Source organism: Schistocerca cancellata, chromosome 1, assembly GCF_023864275.1.
Source record: "Schistocerca cancellata isolate TAMUIC-IGC-003103 chromosome 1, iqSchCanc2.1, whole genome shotgun sequence".
NCBI classification, from domain to species: domain Eukaryota; kingdom Metazoa; phylum Arthropoda; class Insecta; order Orthoptera; family Acrididae; genus Schistocerca; species Schistocerca cancellata.
This window is the reverse complement of record NC_064626.1, coordinates 298,492,876-298,505,183: the sequence shown is the minus strand read 5'-3', so window position 1 is coordinate 298,505,183 and position 12,308 is coordinate 298,492,876. Positions and strand designations below refer to the sequence as shown.

The 12,308-nt window shown below is 40.2% G+C and overlaps 1 protein-coding gene across 1 annotated transcript in view; it reads right to left on the bottom strand.

The window, feature by feature from the left end:
* Positions 1 to 12,308, bottom strand: part of LOC126160864 (UDP-glucosyltransferase 2-like) — a 130,590-nt gene that overhangs the window by 100,079 nt on the left and 18,203 nt on the right. The gene's annotated exons all lie outside the window — the stretch shown is intronic.

The window sequence follows — 12,308 nt, the reverse complement described above, 5'->3', positions numbered from 1 at the left end:
TATGTGTGTTCGTAGAGTGTAGACAAACTGAAATATGAAGTGGGGAACGGAGAATAGTGTTTGCTTTTTGGATATCTATGCTTTGAATAGGTGTTTCTGGGATATCAGTGATGCAGATTACAAAAATAAGCAACTTATTGCTGCCCGCTGAGACCCACACGTGCGATCATAACATAAATGGTTTGACAATATCTGAGCTGCAGGGCAAAATTTATTGAGTTAGCAGCACATATATAACTGAATTAAGAAAAAGACAAGCAAGTGTAATTCTAACTGTGGCAATGTTCTCACCTACAAGAATAAAATCCCGTCGTTCGAGTTGGCTAACTCTTTGTTAAGGAATATTTTTGACAGGAGGCAAGACTATACAAATTCAAGAAGCTGCATTCTTTATTCAGTATTCATCCATTTAAAACGTTGCTGCAGTGCTCCCCATTCACATATGTTAGAATTTTGAAATATTGCCACTGTACAGATCTATCTTCAAGAGAGTATTTAGCAAACCATTCTCTTCTTAATGCGACCTGTTTCGAATAATCATTGTTGCTAATGTTAATAATTATTGGCGTTAATGAAATAGCGTCATCTCCAACTAAAACCGTATAGCATGCAGAGTGTTCTCGATTGTAATGCACGCAACATGATATACAGGGCGTTACAATAAGGTACGGCCAAACTTTCAGGAAACATTCCTCACACACAAATAAAGAAAATATGTTATGTGGACATGCGTCCGGAAACGCTTAATTTCCATGTTAGAGCTCATTTTAGTTTCGTCAGTATGTACTGTACTTCCTCGATTCACCGATAGTTGGCCCAATTGAAGGAAGGTAATGTTGACTTCGGTGCTTGTGTTGACATGCGACTCATTGCTCTACAGTACTAGCAACAAGCACGTCAGTATGTAGCGTCAACAGGTTAGTGTTCATCACGAACGTGGTTTTGCAGTCAGTGCAATGTTTACAAATGCGGAGTTGGCAGATGCCCATTTGATGTATGGATTAACACGGGGCAATAGCCGTGGCGCGGTAAGTTTATATCGAGACAGATTTCCAGAACGAAGGTGTCCCGACAGGAAGACGTTCAAAGCAATTGATCTGCGTCTTAGGGAGCACGGAACATTCCAGCCTATGACTCGCGACTGGGGAAGACCTAGAACGACGAGGACACCTGCAATGGACGAGGCAATTCTTCGTGCAGTTGACGATAACCCTAATGCCAGCGTCAGAGAAGTTGCTGCTGTACGAGGTAACGTTGACCACGTCACTGTATGGAGAGTGCTATGGGAGAACCAGTTGTTTCCGTACCATGTACAGCGTGTGCAGGCACTATCAGCAGCTGATTGGCCTCCACGGGTACACTTCTGCGAATGGTTCATCCAACAATGTGTCAATCCTCATTTCAGTGCAAATGTTCTCTTTACGGATGACGCTTCATTCCAATGTGATCAAATTGTAAATTTTCACAATCAACATTTGTGGGCCGACGAGAATCCGCACGCAATGGTGTAATCACGTCATCAACACAGATTTTCTGTGAACGTTTGGGCAGGCATTGTTGGTGATGTCTTGATTGGGCCCCATGTTCTTCCACCTACGCTCAATGGAGCACGTTATCATGATTTCATACGGGATACTCTACCTGTGCTGCTATAACATGTGCCTTTACAAGTACGACACAACAGGTGGTTCATGCACGATGGAGCTCATGCACATTTCAGTCGAAGTGTCCGTACGCTTCTCAACAACAGATTCGGTGACCGATGGATTGGTAGAGGCGGACCAATTCCATGGCCTCCACGCTCTCCTGACCTCTACCCTCTTGGCTTTCATTTATGGGGGCATTTGAAAGCTCTTGTCTACGCAACCCCGGTACCAAATGTAGAGACTCTTCGTGCTCGTATTGTGGACGGCTGTGATACAATACGCCATTCTCCAGGGCTGCGTCAGCGCATCAGGGATTCCATGCGACGGAGGGTCGATGCATGTATCCTCGCTAACGGAGGACATTTTCAACATTTTCTGTAACAAAGCGTTTGAACCGAGCTGACGTCTTTCCTTCATCCAGCCACGAATCGAAACACGTTTCTTATTTCTTTCTTATGCAGCGATTCCATGCAACGAGCTTTCAACTCCATCACAACTCGTGCGACGTGCTGCTCCACTGAAAGACGAAATTTTAGGCAGAGATAAATACCTTGGACCATGACCTCTTGCCCATAAAACAAATATAACTAAAAACGTTACTGTTTACTGTTTTAATGACGTAAAAGTGAATGGTGTTATAAGAAAAGTAAAAACAGAACACTGAAATTGTTATTGCTTTGTATTAAATGAATTCACGTCGCTTCTCTCTCAGAAAACCGTATTCATAATGATGCGCTAAAGAATTTGCAGGCCCTATTTGTCTCAAAAATAACTTTTTATTATTATGTGCAGTTATTGAACTACATGAAATCAATTATTTGGTCATTTAATTGCCATTGTTACATCTTTAATTCGCGAAGCTAAATGAAGGAACCGATTGATTGGACTCAAAGAATCGTCAGTTTGGTAATGGGTGGAAGTGTGAGAGTGCAAAATTCGTAGAGGGATACCAAGGCTTGACTTCAGTAGCAGGTTCAAATGGCTGTAGGTTGCGGTAGTTATGAAGAGGTGAAGTGGCTTGCACAGGACAGACAAGATCGGAGAGCTACATCAAACCAGTCTTCCAACTGAAGACCACAGCTACGATAACCCAAGGGAAACCCAGAACGGGCGCTGATAATCAGATTGTTGAGCGTCGCAGAAACAAGTTAGTAACAATTTAATGCTCCTTACTCTTTCTGTTTAACCTCTTCATGTTGATACTTAACTGTGATTTTATCTAAGGATAAGGATAAATGAATGTCATATCTAATCGAGAGCAGGAGGCAAGTATAAGCAACGCATATACTCGGAGATACATTTTTATCAAATCTCAATGTAAAATCATCGGTCGACAGCCCAGTGGATTGGACAATTAATTTTTATAACTATTATGAAATAAATATTATTGTATTTTACTTTAAGCAAAGAATATTATAATGCCCACTCTCATGTACGGAAATTCAAGTTAACCAACAGTGATATTGCGTCACTGACACAGGAAAGAAAGTTACAGATAAAGAATAATATTTCAACAGTTTGGAATAAGAAGTGAGAACATAATTTAATAATTCCTAATCAGGTGAACGAAACGTCACAGTAACCAATACTGTTTGCAGATGGCCCACTCATCCTTTCGTATCAACCACACGAATACCATATTCATTCAGAACTAATAAAATCAAGCACAGACAATGCTGATGTTGTGCCATTTCACTTTAGACCAGAAAAATACGACAAACATACTTTTACATGTAGGTAATATTCACTATCAGAAAACCTTTCCATCTGTTACATCATTGGCGCTTGTGGCAGCGCCGTGTACGTCAGCCCAGTTAAAGTGCTGTCTTTTGAAATGACTTCTTTCTCGCATCCTGCCTGCTTTTCGCCCCTTGCTAACTTCCCCTGAGTGTTTTTTTGTTTGTTTACTCTGTCTCGCAGGAGTTAATTATATACTGCAAGTTCAATCTATATATGTCTTGAACTAGGTAACAGTGGCAAAAATATATTCAGTTTTTCAAACTAAGCAACTTTACAATATGAAATTCTTTACACAAATATTTAAAATTAACGACAATCATTTTATTATAAACAATACTGAAAAGCCAAAGAAACTGGTACCCCAGCCAAACATCGTGTAGGGCCCCTGCGAGCACGCAGAAGTGCCGCAACATGACGTGGCATAGACTCGACTAATATCTGAAGTAATGCTGGAGGGAATTGACACCATGAATCCTGCAGGGCTGTCCATAAATCCGAGGGGTTCGAGATCTCTTCTGAACAGCATGTTGCAAGGCATCCCAGACATGCTCATTAATGTTCATGTCTTGGGTATTTGGTGGGCAACAGAAGTTTTTGAACTCAGAAGAGTGTTCCTAGAGCCACTCTGTAGCAATTCTGGACATGTGACGTGTCGCATTGTCCTGCTGGAATTACCCAAGTCCGTCGGAATGCACAATGGACATGAATGGATGAAGGTGATCAGACAAGACTCTTGCGTGCGAGTCACCTGTCAGAGTCGTATGTAGACGTGCTAGGGGTCCCATACCACTCCAACTGCACACGCCCCACACCATTCAGAGCCTCTATCAGCTTGAACGGTCCCCTGCTGAGATGCAGGGTCCATAGATTCATGATGTTGTCTCCATACCCGTACACGTCCATCCGCTCGATAGAATTTTAAACGAGATTCGTCCGACCAGGCAGCATGTTTCCCGTCATCAACAGTCCAATGTCGGTGTCAATGGGCTCAGGCGAGCGTAAAGCATTGTGTATTACAGTCATAAAGGGTACACAAGTTGGCCTTCGACTTCGAAAGCCCATATCGATGATGTTTCGATGAATGGTCCGCACGTTGACATTTGTTGTTGCTCCAGCATTGAAATCTGCAGCAATTTGCGAAACGGTTGCAGTTCTGTCACGTTGAACGATTCTCTTCAGTCGTCTTTGGTCCCGTTCTTGCAGGATCTTTTTTCGGCCGCAACGACTTCGGAGATTTGCTGTTTTAACGGATTCCTGATTTTCACGCTACACTTGTGAAATGGTCGTACGGGAAAATCCCCACTTCGTCGCCACCTCGGAGATGCTGTGTCCAACGCTCGTGCGCCGACTGTAACATCACGTTCAAACTCACTTAAATCATGATAACCTGCTGATGTAGTAGCAGTAATCGACCTAACAACTGCGCCAGACATTTGTTGTCTTATATAGACGTTGCCGACCGCAGCGCCATATTCTGCCCGTTTGCATATCTCTATATTTGAATACCCATGCCTATACAAGTTTCTTTGGCGCTTCAGTGAAGAAAAAGAAACTGAAATGATTATTTTATGAATAGAATGTGTATAATGTTATGTATATTTGTGTTACATCAACAATCATCATCATAATAAGTAAAAATATAGAGCTGTGAAAAAATAGGAGTTATGGCCGACAGTTCGATTACTTATCGTTGTTTGTCGCAGGGCCGTTCTGTAGACAAAGGCCGTTCCTCTCAAGGACGAGTTCCGAATGAGACGAATATGATTTGATCTTATCTACTGCTTCAGCTCTCGATGTTATATCTGTTGCAGTCAATCTGTAATAAGCGTGATGCTCATTATAGACATTAGCTCGTAAACGAAACTTCACCTCCATTTGCTGTTCGTCTGAAACAGGGGCAATCATCTCGATCCGACAGCAACTTACCAACAAATCAACAACCTTAATTTATCGGTTATATTGACGTAGATAGGTACTGCAATGGTTAAGGCGTGAGGAAAGAAAGATTTTCAACCCACTGTCGACGAGGTTATTAGAGACGGAGTGCAAGGTGTTGTTCAGGAAAGATAAGAAAGTAAATCGACTGTACCCTTTTAAAGGAACAATCCAGGATCAATCTTAAACGATTCACGAAAATAACGGAACTTAAATCCCGATGGCCAGATGTGGATCTGAACTGCTGTCCTTCCGAATACGAACGCCACTGACAGCCTTGCTCGGTGCAATGTCATGTATTCCGGATGAAATGAGTTCACATCCTTGTCCCCTAAATTTGCCGTATACGAGGGTTGTCCAGAAAGTAAGTTCCGATAGGCCGCGAAATGGTAACCATAGTGAAAATCAGAAACATTTTTTGCAAGATGTAGCTACACTTTCCAGATACTTCTCTACATAGTCGCCGGTCCGACTTAGACATTTGTCGGAGCGTCATACCAAATTTCCAACATCATCGTCATAGAAGGCAGCCGCCTGTGCTTTCCTATAATTCTCTACGCTGGTCTATAGCACATAGCCTGCGCCCAAGTGTTGTCTTCGTATCCAGCGTTTCATGTGAACAAAGACGATACTCAGCACGAGCTAATTAGGGCTGTGTTGTGGGTGATCGAACACTTCCCATTGAAAAGGCAGCTGGGGCGTCTTCACTGCCCCTGCAGAGTGCGGCTGAGAATTGCCATGAATAAGGAAGCGCGTGGCAGTTGTGTTAGGTGGGTAGCATTCATTAAGGCGAAGGCTCTCAGTGGGCCCTCCTATTTGGCAGGAGACATCGTTGTTCTAGGCACCTTTACTCGCCCACAGTGCGCTCACAACTGAAAAGAGCGTCTTGATGTGATCGACAGTCATACTAGAGACACTACTCAACAAATCTGTGCAAGGATTCATTGGGTTTTAACTGTGGTGTACATTTTGCAATCAATAGAAAATTACTTTCTGGACAACCCGCGTATTTTCCACGGTATATAGCGGATCCGATCATTCCATTATTCTAAAATTCTATCCTGCAATTAAGATAATGTGCGTTGGGGCTATATTTTTAATCCATTTCGACATCTCCTTTTGTCTCTGTGGTATTATTTACGTAATTCAATGTCCATAATTGAACATACTAATGTGGAGCACTTAATTCTCGGAATACGTGTCAGATTTTTCATTGGCAGTGGAGGGTACGAATCATTCTGTGATGAGATGAGTTGTCTAAATTATGATACAGAGTTCAGTGAAAATATTTTATTGAAGGGCAGTCACTATGCAGCAGTTCAAGACAAGACAAAGTTTGAAATCTTGGTTCCACAAAACAGAGTAAAGCAGCAGAAGCAGCTCCAGTTTAATAAGGATAAGGCTGAACCATCGGAGTTTTGGAAGAGATATGTGCCGCCATGGTCTTCATAAAACAGCTTATTGTGAGTGCGAAAATGAAGCAGTTGCTGATGTGAACCACTTCCAATTTGCTTAGCCTCTATTAACGACTCACCAAGAAGAACTACTGAAGAACCTGTTACAGAAACTGTACCTCTCCCTGTGTGCAGTAGCAGTCTCTTGGAATCAGTGATAAAATACATAAACAAAACTAATTTATACACAGTACATAGTGCGTGTTCACAGTAAGAAAAATACTTACATCACACCCTGGCAAGACAAGTGACACAAGTCAAAAATAGGAAATTTTTAGTTTTCGTCAGGAAAAAACACACGTCTCTATCTCACAATTTGTCCATTTCAAAGCAGATTTGTCAGTTTTGTTGTAGCTTCATGACGTTCCACGACAAGAAAAGTGTCCTTTTAGCATTTCTAGTGGCATGAAGAGCGACACATTCTGAGTTGTGAAACTAGTCATACATGAATTGAATGTAATTGTTAACATCATTGATTATTACAATATCAGTGTTTCACAGGATTTGTATCGTATATTACAATGCCCTTCACACATGCATGCATGTCTGAAGGGACAGAAGCTGTTTTGACGATTACAGCTGTTTTAAATATTACGAAATTTCGTGCACTGGGCGCACAAGACAAAAAATGCATTTCTGCTCTTTTCTTGGCAAAAAGTATTCTTACAGTATAAATAAGCCCATTTATGATTCTATGTTTCCATTAACTGTGTACCTTAAATTGTAGCTAATTGACACTTCTTATTAAGTTACATGAATTTTCTAATTTGCAATTATGCATTTTGTATTTTTCTAATACAGTAATGTCTACTTCAGTTTGCTTTTTTATTGTAATGTATGTACTAATTTTGCCTCATGGAAATTCGAATGTCATATTTTACTATTTCTCTAACTAAAAAAATAGATATTATTTGGGGTGGAAAAGTGGTAAAAGTATTACTGAAGGTCATAACAAATACAAAATAGCTTTTAAAAAATCAAGAAAGTGACACAACTTAAATAATTAATTAATAATTACATGATAAACACCTCTCATTCAACAAGAACAGAACTACATGTCCATGTTACTGTTGTTTGGTCTATAATGGAATTTATTGGCTAAATTACTTGCTTGAAATTTAGCTATTTCAGTATAAATTTTATAGAATTCTTTTAGTCGATTTATCTCAAGTAGCGCATTTTTTAGTTGTGTTTCTTGGGGTTTGATATACATTCATAGACAAAATATAACATCAATGAAAGACAAATTACCATTGCAGTGTTTAAGATATGTTAGTAACAATTATTCTATCACTATTGTAAAACTTGCATCTACACATTCATTATACGACATGTTGAGCTTCTTAATTAATGCTGAGATTCTTTGTGTGTATTTTATGTAAATGTGTACAAGGAAGCTGGTTACATGGCAAAAAATCCGAAAAGCAGTAAAGAATCAATAATCTTAATATATAAAATTTCAGCCTGTGTGTGTTAATGCTTGCAAAACTCGAAAAGTAATTGGTTGAGTGCTTTAAAATTTTGACACAGCGTTTCATGTGAATACACATCTTTTTGTCTACTTATTTTTAAATATATATAATATGTAAATAAATATTTAATATATAAAGGAGAAAAGCAGTTACCAAAAGTCTCATAAAGTTCTTGTTCGATTTATCCCAAATTTTAAATGACGCTCTATTAAAGATTCAGCTGAAAATAATCTATATTTTTTTTAAATAACAATGTACAGAGAAAGAAAATGCTCTGCAGTTTTGTTTCATTTTCGCAGGCAGTTTGATTATGATAACGGGACACTTAAGCCAATAAACAAATTGTTTCTTCCATACATATTTTTTCTCATCATATATATTTTAACATAACTTGTATACAAGACAATGTGCTGCCTTGTTTTCTTCCTCACAGACGTTTTGACAGAAAACAGGGTGTTGCATTTATGGGTTATCAACGTATGGTTAGAATACTACTACAGAATCTGAATTTGCGATAACAGTACACAAGACTCAAGGTGAAGAAGGGGGGAGGCAGAGGAGATGGACAGAGGGATGGGAGGGAAAAACATTGAGAGCACAAAGAAGATGGCCAGAGAGGAGTGGCAGGAGATGGGGAAGAAACAGAGAAGGGGGAGGGGAAGATGGACAGAGAGGGAGGCAAGAAGTGATGGACAGCGAGAAGGGAGGAGTAGGAGATGTACAAAAAGAGGGGGAGGAGGAGATGAACAGAGAGGGGGGTGGGTTGGAGGGAAAGACATTAGGACGCATATCCTATTCCAATAGCATCAGAAACGTGTGCTTTCTCCTCTCTTCCTTTTTCCATTTAACCAGACTGAGCCACAGCAACGTGTGGCTAGGTACAGCTAGTTACAACATTATTTTTGGAACTGTTGTAACTAAACAAGAGTATATTATATTATTTAGCCTTAAACAGTGATAACTGACGTAGTAATCACACTGGAAGGGAAACGCCGCGTAAATTAATACCGTTGCCAAAAAGTAAAATTTAGACATATTATCTAGCCCATTGAAAAAATAATCCGATGCAGAACTGTGCTCGGCGGCAAACAAAAGTATTTGTACACGGTGCTCAGAAGAGCGAATTTTCATCTTAGTGCGGCAGTGATCTCCCTAAACAACTTCAGGCCAAGGCAACTGCTACTTTCTTCCTCCTATCCCTCTCCAATTAAGTCAGTGCTTTGTGTCTTCTTGATCCCATCATCAGCAAGACCTTAAAAAATAGCGATACTGTTAAATTTCCCATGAGGAATGCAAGCACACTGTACAAATAGATAGTCATCCACAGAATACTTGGCGGTAATACCACGTAACACTGCCTCTAGATTCGATAACGCCTGAATTCGGCGAGAAAGAGAACCCACACATTTGTTCAGGCTTTTCACAGACAGCAGAAACCTGTCATTGACGAACTGGTCGCTTAGAACTGTAGAGTTACCAAGGTGTGGGGATGATGACCACTCGTGTCATCCGCTGTTCCGAATAGACTCACAATTTTCCACGGGACTAATAGACCAGTATAACACAGTCATACTTCTTTGTCAAAGTTGATATGACAAATATTTATGTCAAAGAAGTTTGATGGTGTTAAAGGGAACTTTGTCAAATCTTGCCTGTCGTCAATTAAATATGATCAAATCTAGGGCCTCGCTGTAGATTTGATCATATAAGTCGCTTGTCTTCTGTTCACTGCAACGTGAAATGTTACTACTAGGAGCGCTAGCATCGCTGCAGCGTTCTGTCATCAGTAGTGTGTTGTGAACTGGCTGCGAAGTTAAATTAGTATGTGCTGTCAACTACAAAATTAATAGAAACGTATGAAGCTGATGAGGCGCTTTACAACGTGAGGCATCCTGAGCACAAAAATAGACTAAGAAGACTGGAGAGCTTTTCATTAGCCATAAGATACGGCCCAGGTGCCCTGCTGACGACATAAAAAAGAAAATTAATGGCCTCTGCTCAAGCCACTCCATGAGAAAGCAGAAGTACGTATCGTCATACTTATTTCATAACATATGTATATACTGGGTCTCCAGTCTCCTTAAACTATTTTTACACTCAGGATGCTTCACATTGTAAAGCACCTCATCAGATTCATACATTTCTATTAATTTTGTAGTTATGGGACACAAAATGTAATTTATCTACTTTCAGATATTGGTCCTTTTATGCTCTATAAATTGCTTCAAATGTTTCAGGTATTATTTTAGTTAACATGCACTGTGTTATTCGAGTGCTGTATTATAAGCTAGAGTAACTCTCTCCTGTAGCAAGAAATCAGTGTGTTATTGAGAGCCTGTCTTCTGCAGATATAGCAGTTAAATGAGTTTGTGTTTTGTGATATGACGAGACACTTCAATGCGCAAATACTGAAATGTATGCTCATCCATTCTAAAGTAATTTATGGACGACTTAACGTCCTCCACTAGAAGCTCACATAACAAATTTTGCTGAATGCTTTTATCATCTCGTATAACCCATGGCTTCACCCAGGTAAGTTTCTTTTTCCCCCGCTTCTCTTCCAAATGCGTACACAGTGCAGTTGCGATACATGCAACTGCTGCACATAATAAGTTGTTGTCAGCCATCTTGAACTTTGACGAATAATATGATGACAGTGTAATACCCCATTTTAGCGCCACGTCAAATATCTTTGTCAAACAAATTTGACGAATATGTGATCATATCTTTGATCAAACCTTTGTCAAAGAAATATGATAGTGTAACACCAGCCTAAGATCAAGTGATTTAGTGGGCTGGAAAGAGTGCGGTTCTGAGTCTTCGTCAAACCAGGAACGTACGCGTGTAACCTTGTGCACACAGAAGTCAAGAACGACTGCAGCATAATCGTGTCGTATTCTCGCGACAGAGGGGAGAAAGTGTCACGGATATGATATGCGAATTGGGTTGGCAGTCATTAAAACAAAGTAGTTTTCCGTTGCGGGAGGATCTTCTCATGAAAATTCAATCTGAATGCGGAAATATTTTGTTAGCGTCCACCTAAATACGGAGAAATGATCAACATAAAATAAATCAGAGCTTGCACAGAAAGATATAAATATTCGTTTTTTCCCTCATGCCGTTCGAGAGTGGAACACTAGAGAAATAGTTTGAAGGTGAATCGGATATCCCTCTGCCAGGCTCTTAATTTCGGAGGAGTGCAATCACGGAGATGTAGATGTGGAATACATTGACAGTTCAATGAGGCGTTCGTTTCACATCGTATAGGTCGATGATGTTTCGGGTTGCTTTTCGTACAATTACTTGAGTGCACTCATTCGGTTCACCGTGGGCATGATCCACAAAGTTTATTTCAGTATCCTCGGTGATCAAGTGAAGCCCTTCCTTCTACATCTTCTTTAATAGACCTGTTGCATTATCTAAGTGTTCTGCCTATAAATCACAGTGTTTGGTTGGCTTCACAGTTTTTGGTTCGCTTTCCCCCATAACATTCTCTATGCGATCTTTTCCATTCGTAACTGTTATCCCTAAATATTTAGTTGTATTCACTGCCTTTAGATTTGTGTGATTTATCATGTATCAGTAACCGAAATTTAGTGGATTCCTTTCAGTATTGATGCAGACGACTTCACGCTGTTGATTATTTAGAGTCAACTGCCACTTCTCACACCATACAGATATCGTATCTAAATCATTTTGCAATTAGTTTTGATCATCTGATGGCTTAACAAGACGGAAAATGACAGCATCATCTGCAAACAGTCTAAGAGGACTGGTCAGATTGTCTCCAGACTCGATTATATAGATCAGAATCAGCATAAGACGTATGTCACTTGCTTGGCGAACGCCAGATATTACTTCTGTTTCACTCTATCACTTTTTGGCAATTGCTACGAACTATTACGTTTCTGACAGGAGGTCACGAATCCAGTCGCACAACTGAGACGGTACTCCATAGGCACGCAAGTTGATTGGAAGTCGCATGTGAGGAACAGTGTCAAAAGTCTTTCGGAAATCTAAGAATGTGGAATCAATTTGACAGCTGCTGTCGATATCACCCA